Below are 15,536 nucleotides of genomic sequence, written 5' to 3'. Positions count from 1 at the left end.
AGCTGCCTGCACTGACAATGTCCTTCAGCAGTGAGTTCTCCACATCAATCATCCTTGGTGCAGGATGAGTAGAGTCTTCTTCATGCTGTTGTCTTGGGGCCCTGCCTCCTTTCTCTGTTTGTTTTTATGTCAAGATGGTGTGAATCTGTGTCTTCCTCCTCCCTTTACCAAGTACATATGGAACTCCTGAAGCTTGTCTCCCTCCTGTTTAAGAATCAAGTGAAGGGGTTTAAGGATGCTGGGTGGAAGTGAATGCTGAGAGAGATTGAGACAAGGCTGAGTGCATTTTACAGAGGAAAAACGTGCCTTTTTCTTTTGGCTGTTGACTGAAAATTTTGATGATAAATAAAGCATGGTGAGTTAATTCCTAAACTGCAGTGACAGCTGGGCAGGAAAGACAAGACTAGGTCTGTTTTCTGGCTCCCCATCCCTGATAAGAGGTTTACAAAATCTGATGCCTCATCCTGGTTTTGTCAGGGGAATTTTTTCCTGTGCACTGGAAATCTGATTTGCTTATAGTAAAGTCTATGAACCTGGTGGTCCAAACTGCAGCTTCTATTGAATACAATTGACTTGGATAGCTTGAGGCTGGTTATTATCCATTTAACAGTAAAAAAAGGAGGAAACATTCAGAGCAGAGTTTAGTTTAACCTAGGGAGATCCCAAGCAAGGAGAGGTAGACTCAGGTACTGCCACTCCACTATGAGATGGAGAGTGGCAAACTGGAGGGGTTTGGTGGAGGGCCATGAAGATGGCTGAGGAGTTGTAGCACATAATGTGTAAGGAGATGCTGAGAGTGCTGGCTTTGTTTAGCCTGGAGGAAAGCAATTTAAGGGGGATCTGACTGATGAGGCAATGGGGGATGTGTGTAGAGAAACTGGAGCTGAGTTTTTCCCAGGGGTGCGCCTCAAGGCCAATAGGCAGCGAAGACAAGTTGCAACTTGCAAAATTTCAACTCTTTATGAAGGAAAATCATAAACATGAGGGTGGGTCCGATGTGTGATGGTGACCCAGCGGTATTTTGGAGTCTGCCTCCTTTGAGATACTCAAAACTCAAGCAAACAAGGTTCTGAGCTACTGCTGTAGCCTTGAACTTAGCCCTGCTTTGAACATGGATTTGGAGTGGAGGCCTCCTGAGATGCCTTTTGACACCAGTCATTCTGTGGGCTCCCACTGGGGGCAGGTTCTGTGACGCACAGTGAAATGGGGAGCCCACACTGTTCTCTCTTCTAGGATGAATCACAGGCAGAAATAATCTGTCTGCTTCTTTTACTGGGAAAAGCATGACCCTACTGTGGACCATCAGTTTCTGCACTGGGAGAGTTATATCTGTGCAGTGAGCATAAGAGTGATGGAGATGGGGTCTGGACAAAGGTCTGGATGCCAGGAGGACAAGGAATATATCACTTGCTACTTCCACACTAGGCAAGCCATTAACTTGAGGAGATTGGCTTTCCCAAGAGTGACATCTGACTGGGAATGAGGGGATAGGACTAAAATAGTCCATTTTACATCTCAGGCTTTCTCAAGGAGCAGATTAAAAATATATGATGATGTCCTTCCTCTCCAAGCGGAGAAGATGGTAGAGGGGAATAAAAAAAAGGTGGTATTTGAGTTTCTGCATCTGAAGTGACAAGGAAAGGCATGAAAGTGGCAGGTACCTGAAAGCAGAGCATTGAATAATTGTGAAAGAAACCATTTCACCATGTTCAATATTATCATCATTACACTGATCAGCTTCACCAGCAAGGAGGATAACTGAGAATGAGAGAGAAAATTTTGTAAGGGTTGTAGAGGAGCACACATTCTAAATAGCTGTGTTTTGGGGAAGATTTACCAAAAAGTGATTACAGAGGGGAAGACAGAAGGTGAGACAGGGACCAGAAGAAAAAGTGGAGAAGAGAAAATGACAGGGCGGAGGACAGTGGGAGAAAAGAAAATGTCTATAATTTTTGTAAATCTCTGCATCCTGTTCCTTCACACACAAAAGTATCCTCCCCTCCCTCAGCTGTGCTGAGTACTTCCCCTGGCACCATTCTGGTGGCACTCTGTTTCCTCTGATGATGAGCTGAGGGGCTTCAGCCCAGAATCTCTGCTCCACATCCCTGCCTGCAATTCCTGACTCCCACCCTCCTCTCCACCTCCTTAGCCAAGCACTCTGCATTAGAAGGGATTGTTTGTGCCGCATCTCCTTCTGACAGTCACACCAAGGTACAACGGAAGCTTCCTCTCTTACCGGGCTGAGGTTTTACTGACTGGGAAGGTTTAACCCTGTCAGCTGATGTGAAGGAGCTTTCCAAGATAAGGAGTAAATGCCTACTTTGCTAACATTAGCAAGAGTTTGTTTTTGCCTCACCGATTTGAGGCTAAGCAAACTGACCCCATGTCACCCCACACTTCTGTAATGATTCATATGAAAACAACCTGTGACCCTTGTCCTTGCTGTATGGGTTGGCATTGCAAAATTATCGAACTTAACCTTGCTTTCTGAAAGTGAGGTCTTCTAGTAGCAGCCAGGGCAGAGATGCTGGGATCTCAAGCAGAGGCATCAGAGCCAGGTGATGATGCTTTCCCTCAGCATGTGCTCTGCCCCTTCACCTGCAAACCCAGGCTGCCCGTGCACCTGCACACATCCAGACTGGCAGGGATGGCAACACTGCTCCCTCAAGCAGCCATTCTCTCATCCTCCCTTCCCTCTGCCTGCCAGAAACAGATCGCCATGGGCTGCTTTCCTCTCACACCCCTGGCTGTTCTAACATATCCTCAGGGAAGGTGTAAGACTGGCTGTGGCAATGAGATTGTGATCTTTCCTTTTTTATTTTTTTTAAAAAATTGTCAGTGGAGTTTCCCTTGCCATTTTCAGCAGTTCTAAAAAAACACCTTCATCGAATATTCAGCATCTTCCTGGAGCTCGGCGGTAGCCAGCGGGGGCTGTGGGTACGCAGGGGATGACTCACGAGTCCCGTCTTGTTCTCGGGCCCCCAAGACTCCTCTGCTTTTCTCCCTTTCTCTCAGCCAGCAGTTTGTGCTGATTGGCCTCTGGCTGCCAACTCTGATGGGGCTCTAGTTGCAGCAGTGCTGGGAAGAGGGAGGAAAGAGGCACTGCTCGCAGGTCGTGGGGATGGAATGGGAAGGGAAATTTTCACTCGAGTATGGGGGTCATTGAAGGAGGGTGCCTGGAGGCTTTGCATCCAATGCTGGGGGTGGCCTAGGGAAGAAATCTGCTTGGCAGATGTGGTGATTTGAGAGACCCTGATTCAAAACTGCCTGTACAGACCCCCCTCAGCTACCCCAGGCAGCTCCCCCATCCCCTCCCACAGCTCTTGGTTCAAGCTCATTCCTAATAGAACTGAGCCAATGCTGGCTCATTTTCACACCCTGTTGTTTGGTCATTGACTAAATTAAATTTCAATTACTTTTTTCTTATTAAAAAACTGGTGAGAACAGCAGCTTTTAATTGGAAGCAGCTACTTGGCCTGTTGCTGCAGTGAAGAGTGTGCAGGTGGTTTGATGAGGAGGAGGAGGAGGCAGGGGGAGGTGCTTGAGTCATAGGAAGAACCTTTGTGTGGACATGTGAGAAGGCACAGGAGTGGCTGGGTGTCTTACCAGGAGATGTGGCATGAGCTGCTCTGTTCCTTCCCAGGAAAGGAGGCTAAAAATGCCATCTGATGGCCCCTCACTTTGGGGTTGTTCACCAGCTGCCAGCCCTGGGAAGGGGAGCTATGCTGTAGGGTGAAATTGGTCTTCTTCAAGATATCCTCTATTGGTCCATTATAGGTGAACATGAGCAGCTGTTTTTGATACCCTTGTCCTGATGTGCTGCTGAGAGTGTAGCTTGCTTGTCAGGAGACCTGGCACAGCTTGACCTTACCTCTCTGGAAATATGTCCTTCATGGCCCCACAGCAAGCTGTCAGGCTGAGGAAAGACAGTGAATGTCTTCACTTGTGCACCTGCTGGGACTTGGGGAAGAAATGTGTCTGTCTGAAGGCACACATTGCTTAACTGCTCCCCTGCCCCTCAGATGAGTAGAACAGCAGCTGTGCAGGAGGCAAAGCTGTCCTGGATCCTCTGGAAACCCCAGGATTCATGACAGATGCATTGTTTTGGATCTGTGGTTTCTGCTGTTGCTCAGTTTTTTTTTTTTCTTTTCTCTCTAAGCTCCTCACTGCTCATCTCTGGGAAATGTAACCTGTGACCTCAGCCTTCATAACTGTGTCAGCCATGTGGGTCAGGAGCACCTGGGGTCCCTTTTCTTCTGGTGACATATCCTGGGTACACGTTGACAGGTAGTCAGGACTCATTGTCTCTCAAAGAAACCAGGAAAATAAACTTGTGTTTGAATCCCAGGTGCAGAGAGGGTCTGCCTGTCACAGCCAATTCAGCTGCTGTTCTGCCTGGCAGTGTTGTTCTGTTTTATGGGCTCCTACTCACGTTGCTCTCTCTTTGTTTTGCTTGCTTTCCCCCTCCCTCCTCTCTTTCTCTCTCCCTCTCGTGCCTAAGCTGCCTCCCAGCAGAGATTGGCTATTAAACCAACTGTACTGAGGCTGCAGGATGCACACAGAATTAGGAACAAATGACACTGAGCACTTGCCCCTGGTGCATCAGTTGGACACCAGGAATCTCCAGGAGCATCGTCTGCCAGGGAGGATGTGTGTTCTGGGAGAGTTGATGAGCTGCCCCTTGCATCCCACAGGCCAAGGTGTGACTCTGCTTTGCTTGAGCTGCCAACATATGGGCGTGCAGTTTCTGCCATGGTCCATGGGGCCAACAGCTGCTGTGTGTCAGGGTGTGTTATGTACAGACTGGTGGCAGTGGAGGAGTTGCTCGGCTCCCTCGTGCAGCTGTACAAGAGCCAGGGTAAACACTGTGAGCAGCTCTGGTTTCCCCATCGCCTGTGGCCAAAATGTAAATGCAGGTGCAAGGAGCACTGGTTGGAAGGGCAGTGGTGTAGAGAAGGCATTACAGGTATGTCTGTCAAAGTGACAAGAGCATGGAGGAGGGGAGGTTTGGGAACACTGGAGTTTGGACAGCTTACAGCAGCCCTCTTCGAAGGCTGAGAGTGAGGTTTTGATATAGTCACTTTTTCTCCTTGAGAAGTTTATTTTCCTTTGATGGCAATTTCTCATGTGTCCGGACTGTGAAGGCTGTGTAGTGGAATCCTTTGGTGCAATGATGATGGTGAGGACAATATGAGTGAGAAGCCTGAAAGTCTGGGCACTGGGCAAATAAGGGCATTATCCTGGATGAAGAGGATAGAGGAAAGAAGCAGATCAGACAAACAGATTCAAATAGATTTTGTTTAGTTATTTTTTATCTATGAAATTAAATGCCTTTCCCAGCTAGGCACCAATGATTTGGCCATGGCTGTGTTTAGAAACTGTGTTGAGGTGGCCATGGTTGCCATGGCTTCTCAGCACAGCAGTGCAGGGTGCTGATACATGGCTATAGTGCACAGCCACCCATGCTGGTGGCAGGTAGGGTGCCCACAGGTCTTTGCAGGGGACAAAATCAGCTGAGGTGGGATCATTCTTTGTGTACCAAAGGGTCAGTGCCTGCTTGGAGTCTGTCTTACTTTAAGACTGTTTCCCTCACAGTGGTTCCCCTTCACCGTAACTTGTTTCACTTCCAGGGATTTGCCCAGGAGTGGGTTAAATATCCTCATTAATAACTAGACCGATAAAAATCACTGGAAAAGGTAAATGAAATGCTGCTCTGACACATCTGATGCAGAGGGGGAGGCAAATTCTGCAGGCTGGAAAGCCATTGTGTCCCAAGGGTTTTCAGATATCACATCCTCGATGGAAGCAAATAGGACGTGTCAAGCTTCTTGAGAGCATCTGGTAAGGTGGCATGGAGGGAAGATACAGGGACAGATTGGGGCCAACACTGCTTCTTGATTTTATTTTGGGAGAGAGCTTCACAGGACAGAGGCAGGCACTGTTTTAATCCTTGAGCTGAAGAATAAAGTGCAAGAGGCAGAGACAAGACCAGCTGCAGGGCTTCTCTGGGGGGGAGACTCTGTGGGCGATGAGTGGTGCAAGGGAAGAGTGAATCAGCCCCTGCAGGATGGAGTGATAGACCCAGGCTTGGAAAGATCAGCAGTGCCCAGAGCCTGAACACTCAGACTTCTCCTTAGCATGAGCAGCACCTCCAGAGACTTATTTCCCTACAACATAGCTTACAGTATTTAACAAATTAAAAAATGGTTAGGGAAGTATTTTAGCTACCTCTTGCTGTTGTCAAGGCAGCTTTGTTGCAGGCAGTGGTGAGGACAGGCAGCAGAGGCTGACTGGCTGCTGCTGGGCAGAACATCCCAGTGGGCGATCACACAGAAGGGAGTGGTGGAGCAGGGGGTCCTACTATAAACTCCTGAATCTTCATCCTAATGCTCACATTTGTCAGTGGCAACCAAGCAAACTGTGGCAGATCCCTCCCTTTCTCCTGTGCCTCTACTCTGAATCTGTTCAGAAATAAAAAAGAAAAATATGTTGGATGGGGAAAATGTGGGAAAACTGCCTTGGAAAAAAACCTCTGCTGCAATATAGGGAAAATTGTGTCTTATTTTGTTGAGACAGACTCGGTTTAGAAGGAGGAACATTAAGGAACACTTCAGGGAAATCTTTAATCTGGTTGCAGCATCCAAGAGAAACAGTGTAGGTGAAAAAGACCTGAGGGAAATGAAGATATGGAGATGCATTAACAGATAAATAGCATGTAGCAGTCTCTGGGTAGTTCCCCATAGCTGTGCTCTGGAAGGACCATCTGGGTTTTCCTTTCAGCCACTCCAACTCTGGTACAGGAAGAGAGGGATGCATGGCTTAGCTCTCCCGGACCTTTGCTCAGCAGAAGCTTTCCCTTGACCTGGTGTCTAATTCTAATATCCAGAGCTTGTTCCTTTAAGAATTTACACCTCCAATCCCATTGCCATGTGCAGTCATAAACAGGGATAAACACTAATTAGTATGGTAAATAGCTTGGCCTTGTGTTTTCTGGTTACAGTATCATGGTAATTATTTCCAGCTCCCTGCCTGTGTACTGCTGCTGCCTGATTTTGTGCTCTGTACATCCTTGCCATCCTGATTATTGCTGGATGCATTAAAATTGGCAATTGCCCTTTCCTGTCTCCCGTCCATGTCTTGGGGAGGGGTCTGACCTAAGCCAGTTTCACTGAGGTGATCAGGGATGATTGAGGGGCGGTGGGTAACATCACTCAGCTCTGTCTTCTCCAGGCTGTACCTTAATGTGCAGGATGTGGGGTCATGCTGAGATCACACAGCACAGCATTTTCAGGGAACCCACTGCTGCTCACTAGGGTTTTGTAAAATATAGCAAGATTAATGGCCAACTGGGCAGCTCCTGCCTGTGACTCCCATTGCTGAGGCTTTTTTTCTCTCTCCATTTTGGCTGCCTTGCATCAGCAAACATCTTTGTCTCTAACAGAGAGTGTGACTTCAGCCTGGATTTTTGCCCAAGAGGGACAGCTGTGCACGTGCACACTAGTGTACATGAGGTGGCTGAAGGTCCTGCTCACTGGGAAGGGACAGAGCAAAGATTCCTCATTTTTGTCTCTTGACAAGCATCCCAAGCTTAGCTTCTCTCTAATGCAGTGTAGTTGCTTTGGCATCTACATGCATGGACTGCAGCCAGTGGAGAAACAGATGGGTTCAGCGGCATGTGACCTTCTGACCAGTTGTGTGGAGCCTGCTCCAGCTTGTGAGCCAGGCCTCTGGTTTCTTTCTAAATTCCTCTGGGTTAAAAAAGTCTCTGTATTGCAGTGTGATGTGCTCTTGTCCTGTCTCTGCTCTTCTCCAACATTCCTGACTCATTTTTTCCTGCTGAATGTTCTTCCTTAGCCGGCCTCCTGCACACTACAGTAGGTAGGTATGTGTCTTTGGTTTATTTGCACCTAGCCCTTTCTGATATGTATGCACACAAGTCGGAGGCACTGGAGGCAGCTTCTGGAGCTGGGGGAATTGCACATTCTCTCCCTCTCTTCCAGTGGCCAGGATATTAGTATGAGCAATTTGTTAGAACCCTCTCTCAGGTCCTGATTTATTAATGATTTCACCTGTGAAATGTCATTAAAATGGTTGTGTGTTCCCAGTTATAGATGATCTCTCCCCTCTTTCCCCTGTGGAGGCATACTGCCTTATAGCCCCTGTGGGCCTGGTGGGTTGGATTTTGCAGCACTGTAGGGCTCATTGGCAGATGCATTGGCTGCTCCTCATGTACACAGGCATATGCCTTAGCTGGCCCAGTTTTTTATTTTGCTGGAGATATATGAGTGTTATTATTCACAAAGTGTTGCAAACACATGCTGGGCTCTGTGAGACTCTCAGGAAGACAAAATAAATGGATATTGCTCAGGAAGAAATGGCCAGGGGAGAAACAGCTGCTGTTTCTCCAAGAAAAGCACCACAATAGCAACACTTGATCGTGGTGGTGGCCACAGGCCATTTGGGTTTAAACACCCACAGAAGACAGGCCTGGCTGTGTCCTCAGGATGTCACTGATTTCATATTCATCCCAGGATGATGAATGCATGCATTATTCCCAAGAGGTTTGGGCTGGCCTGGTTTCAAAGCCCTGAAGTGCAGGATGATCCTCAGGCAGTCTGAGTGTGGCACACCTTGCCCTCCTCACCACTAAATGCCCCATACTGCAATGTAAGCCCATTGTTGCTTCTGTCCACTGTGGGCACTAAGAACTGAGAGCTCTTCTCCTTTTTTAGCAAACTTGTATGCAACTGAGGGTGGTTATTGCATCCCTTCTCAGTCTTCTGTAGTCTAAACAGCTTCATTTTGCTCAGTAGCTTTCAGGTAGGTCACGCTTTCTGCATCTCTGCTCATGCTGGCTTGATTCTCCCAGCTATTTGGAGGAGTGCTGTTCTCTCCTCCCCCATCACTATCAAAATGATGGAAGAAAACCTGTCCATCACCTGTGGAGCTGTAAGTCCTTACAGCAAGGCATGCTATCCTTCACTCCTCAAATACAGCTTTGACTGCATGTCATTTTCTGAGACAACCAAAGTCATTCATCAGATTTGCCTCACAAGGCTTGGATTGGAGTGCATTGCTGTTCACTAAGGCAATTAATTCTAGCTAAGTCTTGGCTCAGATGTGAGCCAAAAAGGTGTCTAAAGGAAAACTGATTTTATGTGTTTGTCTCCTTTTGAATGTGTCTGTAGTGTTGATCTAAGGGGCGGAGAACCTTTCAGTTCATTCTGTGCAAGCTCCCATGCTGCTTGGAAAACCATCTCGGCAGTGAAAACCCACTCTGCTGCCTGCAGTCAACAAACAGATGAGCTTTCCCTGGGTGGCTGCCTTCAAAATCAACCTTTAGGTCCCCTCAGTCAACATATCTGCATTGTCACAATTTTGTTTCCTCTATCCAGGGTGCAAAACAGCCTATGAAAATGATATAGCAAGATTTTGTCAATCTCACTGTTCCACAGTTTTTTATTCCCACAGCTTTTTATTTCCCCTGTCTGTTCTATGGGCTAGCAGAAACCCATTCTCCTTTGATATTACATTTCCTTCAAGCATCTCTCTTTACCTTCATCCTCTTTCTGCCCACTTAGGGAATTATAGAATGGTTTGTGTTGGAAGGGCCTTAAAGATCCTCTACTTCTCTGGGAGGGGAGACCTTCCACTAGGCCAGGTTGTTGAGAGACCCATTGAGCCTGGCCTTGGACGCTCACAGGTGGGGTGTTCACAGCTTCTCTGAGCCTATTTCAGTACCTCACCACCCTCGCAGAAAATAATTTCTTCTTAGTATCTAATCTAAATCTATCCTCCTTATGTTTAAAGCCATTACTCCTTGTCCTATCACTATGGTCCATGGTAAAGAGTCCCTCCCCATTTTTTGCAGGACCTCTTTAAGTACTGGAAGGTTGATGTAAATTCTCTCTAGAGCCTTTTGCTGTAAGCTGAACAACTCCAACTCTCTCAGCCTTTTCTCACAGAGGGACTGCTTCAGCCCTTGGTACTGCTTCTTTGTGGCTCTCCTCTGGACCTGCTTGAGTGGGTCTGTGTCTTTCTTATGCTGGGAGCCTCAGACCCAAACACAGTATTCCAGTACTTACTTAGGCTCTGCCTACCTGCCATGGCTGAAGTCTTCTCCTCAGCTTTGGTCTCATCTCCCTGATTCTGCAGTTCTGAGCTTTGAAAATTATTTCCTCCCTGCTTGCTTTCCCTTATGCTGCTTTCTTCCTTGGGATCTCACCCCAGTGGCTGTGAGAGCCTTAGCAGGCACTTGTATTTTGGGGGCCACCTGCCTGCACCTGTTCACTGCTTCTGCTCCTGCTTCTGCTCCTGCTACACACAGCTGAAATGTCACCTGTCCTCTCTCCCCTCTCTCCCTCCCTCGTTTCCCTCGCTGCTGAAAGTTCAACTCGTACACGATGACGCATGCAGAAGCAGCAAGTGTGTGCTCAGGACATATAATAAGCACTTGGCTCCTACAGGCTGCGTTTCAGCCTTGGGCTCCAACACACTTCAGCAAAATTATTGAGATATTACCCTCTGCACAGAGGGGAAGGTGACTCACACAGAAATGCCCAGCCTGTCTGTGCCCGAGCTGGGAGGAAAATGCAGGTAGCCTAAGCCCTGCCTGATGCTTCCCCTTGGGCAGGCAGTCCTGCCTGTCTCTGGCTGCATTTGCCTGAGAGATGTTCTGCCACCAGTGATGTCTGCATGTGAAGGTGTCCCTGTGTGGGCACAGACTGACCTGTTCTGGCTTGAGTGCTTGTGAACAAGTGTAGGCAGGTATGTGAGTGCTGGAGGGCATTTCTAGGCATAGAGAGGCCTCCTGACCTTGGTGGCTTTTACAGTATCTGAACTCTCTGCCTGGCTGCTTTTCAGACCCATGGTGGCCAGGGAAGGGAAATGAGGAGAGTCACCAGGAACTGATGACAGCAGGGAGGCTGGAAGGGAGTGGAAGACAGAGTCTGTGCCTGCTATGGCACAGCAGCTTTCTGGCTGACAATGGCTCTATCCCACCTCAGGGCTGGCTCCTGAGAGCTCTGTACTTGGCTTGGAGTGCCCTGGTTAGTTAGCTTGATAGACAGGCCAATCAGTAGCCATGGGTCTTAGATGAGCAGCCTTCTCCCTGGAGCTGTGTGGCAGCCTTTTAGCTAGGGAAGATGATGTTGTGCTCTCTTGATTTGCAGATGAGAATAAGCATTTCTGAAATGCTCATGGCCAGTTTGGGGCCCTCTGCCCAACTGGACCTTGCTGCCCAGTTGACATCAAGGCATTTCCTCTTTGAAATGGTGGCTCTGGAGTACTGATGGAAAAAAGAAGCTACATATTTTTTCTGTCTGCGTGCAGACAAAGTATTTTGTGGGTGTCTTCTTGGTGTATTGTGGGGAGTTGTTTTACATGGAACTCTTCTTACTCTTCATCCCAGTTTAAAATGCTGGAGTCCTTTCCTTCCTGTCCAACCCACTAGCACCAGCCTGCTCTGCGCATTGCTGGGTCTGACCTTGTGTCCCAGTGGGCTTCAGAGTGGAAGAAGGCTTTTCCCCTCAAAGTCTGTACATCAGAGAGGGCAGGATAGGGTGACAAGAGGCATGCTTGTTCTGTAAGCTGGAAATAAACCCTGCTGTCCTTGCCTGGGCCTCCTTAGCAGCCCTTGGATGTATATAAGGCACACTACAGTGCCATGCAGATACTGCCTGGGTGCCAGCACTGGAGCAGCTGTATCAGCAGGACAAACAGGTTTGGCTGACCGTGGTGGCTCTGTGCATGTCCTTCAGCCCTGGCTGTCCTGTGCAGCCCTGGGTGCTCAGACAGACCTGTTCTCTTTGCTCCATCGTCGGCCAGTGCAGAACTCTTCCTTCCAGGTTTGGTGTGCTCCAAGTACTCCCTTCCCAGCCCGCGGTGGAGGGCTGGCAGGGGGATGGGTGGGCCCAGGGAGCGGTGTGCCCGTGCTGGCAGCTGGGCCAGTGGTGTGAAGCCACGGGAAGAGGCAGGAGCCTTGCATCAAATCCCCAGCCTGACGTGAAGTGACGGAGCAGAAAGAGTGAGCGACGGGGAGGGTGGGAGCGAGAGGGGAGTGAGAGACTGGGCTCCAGCCTGGGAGCAGAACAGCAAACTGGCTTTATTATTAACCATAACCCCTGTCCCTTCCTAACCTTGCATCTGATAAACTGTTCTCTGATTCTTTTTTTTTTTTCTTCTCCCTCAGGCACTGCTGTAGCTCAAATTTAGCCTCCAATATTTATATCTTTCTGTCTCCTATTTCCTTTCTTATTTAGAAAATATACTCAAGAGGACTGTGGGATTTGGGAAGAGTTAGAAGCACAGGGTATGCCACATTGGTTTAGCTGATCTACTCCAAGATCTGAATTTCTGCCTGTACCCTCCCTTCACAGAAAAATTAAACCACCTATCCCAGTGAAAAACAGAGCTGTGTGATAGAAAGTTTGGCAGGAAACACCTTCTTCACCCTCCCCATGGCACTGACCTCCCCTTGAAGTGTCAGATTTGGTTTCTGTTTGATGATATTTGGTATCCAGGGGATCTCCCAGGTGGCTGCTGGTAGAGGATGACCCACTCTGTGTGTGCTGAGCTGGGACTGGGCAGACCTAGATTTGCATCTGCAGGGTGACCTTGAATGGATCATCTTCTTTCTCTGGACCTCAGTTTCCTCATTCCTAAGATGAGAACTAAGGGCTTATGTAACATTTCTTTAGCTGAAAAATGCTGGAGGAGATGCCTTGTTTTATACTTCAACAATAGAAGAGAAAGTATATCAGCAATCTCTAGACCTGGAAAATTCCTTGCTGGTTGCATCAAGTACCTGGAAGGTCATATTCCCCCTGATGAGGGAGAAATCAGTATGCACTGTGCTACAGATGGAGCTGGAAAGAGACAATGTTGGGGAGGTAATCACCCCAACAGGAAAGGTTCCTTTAAGCTTATGTCCTGGGGATTTGATCTTGTTTCTTCCTGCTCCAGAGCCCAGAATAAGGATCATTGGATGAAATAAACTTTCACTTATGTTGGAGAGGAGGTGAGTCTCAAACCTTTCATGTTGTGCCAGTTTATGCTTTTGATTCAGCAAAAGGCATCTTTGCAGCTACCCCTCCACTGCAGCGGTGAGTTCTACAACAAAAAGCACGTTTTCCTTTTCATTCCTATATTGTTTTGTTCCTTTAGTCCATAGCTTCTCTGCCAGAGGGCACAGTATGATGGAAAAAGGTTGATTCCATCAGTGGTTTAGGTGTCCTCTATCATTTGTGCTGGGAGTTATCTACTGCCTTGCCTGGGCTTTTGTTGCTCTCAGGAAAAGTAATGTCTCAGTCAAGGTCATGCCTTTCCTGAGCTGTAGCAAAGGTGAACGGGTCTCACTTTCTGTTGATCTTAAACCATATAGACTTCCACCTCAGCACTTTTCCACTTCTTCCCTTGGTCCCAGGACTTATTGGCCCGGGCTACATTGTGCAAACCCATCATGAGGTGGCACCACAAGATTGCCTTTTTATTTTGCCTTTCTAAATCTTCCTCCTTTACTCTTACTGGCCCTAGCAGTCCTCTTGGTTTTTGACCCATTGCTGCTCCTTGTCACTCAGATGAGTGCAGATGTTTGCCCTGGCTTCAAAGCCAGGTGAGACAGAGCAGCTGTGCAGAACATGGCACAGAGCTTCAAAGAGTTAAGGCCAAAGGGATGGATGGGTGATGAGCAGGACTATCTATTATCTGAGGTACAGATTTTTTCTCTTTTTTTCTAAGGAGCAGTGAACATGCCTGAAAGGAGACTGTAGTCTACCCTGAGGTGCTCCCTAGCTCTTGCTGCCTTTTTCTCTGCTTCCCGAAGTAGCTGCTGATCAGAGGGCACCACTTGCCTGTTCTGGCCTCCCTGTGGCTGTGTGAGGGCAGACGGTGGCTGCCTGACAGAGCCAAGGAGCACAGCTGAGCCAAGAGAGTATTAGATCTTTTGGATGCTGTTGACCTCAGCCTAAACAGAGCCTGTCCTTCTGCAACAGGCATTTTGCAAACACACTCGTTAGATTGCTTATGCTCTCCAAATGAAGTGCTGGTCCTTCTTGCATGGAGAATGTTCAGACTCTCCAGGTTGTCCTTTGGATGCAGTGGGGTGAAGTAGATCAGAATGGCTCAGCTTTGACACTTGCTGGGAAATGAACTCTCTAATATTTTGAGTGAAGATGAGAAGGTTTGGAGCAAGATGACAAATAGGTACTGTATGAGACTGTCCCTTAGAGACTGACATACTACAGTATAGGTCCAAACCTAAAGGATGCCTTGGGGAATGTCAGATCCAGGTTTCACCATTGGGTCCCACAGACTTACATCTAGGGAAGATTCATAGCAGGCTTTTGAGCACAATGTTCCTCTTCCCAGCATCTGCTTAAACTGCAAAGGTGATCTTCCTTTCCTGGACTGAGCTCTTGTGTCAAATTGAATTTCATCCCTTGGAGTTCTCTCAGTCAAATACACACTCTTATGCTTTTCTTCTCCACTGTTACTTTTCATAAAACCACCTTTTTGTAAATGGTCTTTGTTTCTTATCTAGAAACTTGTCTGTGGCCATAGCTCAGAGCTGCCCTTTGGGGGCAGAGATTCCTTTTCTCTTGCATGCTCTTTGTTTCTCTTCTCTGCTGGAGGGATTAATTTATAATTTCCCTCTTGCCTCTTTCTGAGCTTTTTTTTTTTTTTTTTTTTACCATCCCCTTCTTTGCTGTTTCAGATGAGGAGGGATGAGGATATTCCAACCTGAGGATATTCCAACTTTAGCATATTACAGATCCACAGTGACCTCCTGTGCAGCTGATGGACAGTTTGCAGCCTATGTCTAAAACATGATGATTGGCAAATGGGAGACTGACCATGACACCATTGTGCCATAAATGTGAAAGGTACAAGCCCAGGTGTGAGGGACAGTGCTGGGAGTGCCAGCCATGCTCTGGCAAGTGAAAAGGCTTGTGGAGGTTTCATAGAGCTACCTTTTGCTGATGACAAAATCTGTTTTCTGGTCTCAGAAGTGGACAATAGCTGGCAGTGGCTGTCAGCCTTTCCTCATGGAGCACCTGACGGTGTGACAACTAGGGCCTGAGGCACAATGGCACAGTGACATCATGCCACAGGGTGGTGGGCTGGAGAAGACAGCACCTTGCCAGCCCTGGGACACATGGGTGGGGTCAGGAGTAGAGCTCCATGCTGGAGCAATGGGACAAGGGATCCCTGGGAGGGAGCTGGTGCTCATCCTGTGAGCTGTATACCTATCAGGACCAGCAGATCAGGAGGCATTGCAGGATCTGGCTGGGAGCACTGGGCCGGGTCTGGAATGCATTGGCAGATCTGTGTGAGGAGCTGTGCTTAAGAGCCACAACACTGAATCATATCCCGAAAATCCCCTGTCAGTCTAACCATAAACACCAGAGTGGAAGGTGGGGACATGTTTCTTCAATATCCTACAACAAAGCAAGCATAAAGGGGATTAGGAAGGCAATGCTGGGGGGAAAAGAGAGAGAGATTTAGTAGGGAAGGGAACATTAAGATCTAGATGGATA

General features: G+C 47.9%; 1 long non-coding RNA gene across 1 annotated transcript; it reads right to left on the bottom strand.

The window, feature by feature from the left end:
• Positions 1-5,089: 5,089 nt before the first annotated feature.
• On the bottom strand, positions 5,090-15,058 carry LOC128807665 (uncharacterized). The gene is made up of 3 exons (XR_008437234.1): positions 14,970-15,058; positions 6,395-6,461; positions 5,090-5,240 (listed from the first exon to the last, which is right to left on the bottom strand). It is a non-coding gene; the product is annotated as an uncharacterized LOC128807665 (long non-coding RNA).
• Positions 15,059-15,536: the final 478 nt, after the last annotated feature.

This window comes from Vidua macroura, chromosome 5 (assembly GCF_024509145.1).
Source record: "Vidua macroura isolate BioBank_ID:100142 chromosome 5, ASM2450914v1, whole genome shotgun sequence".
NCBI lineage: Eukaryota > Metazoa > Chordata > Aves > Passeriformes > Viduidae > Vidua > Vidua macroura.
The sequence above is the reverse complement of the archived record's forward strand: the minus strand, read 5'-3'. Positions and strand labels throughout refer to the sequence as shown.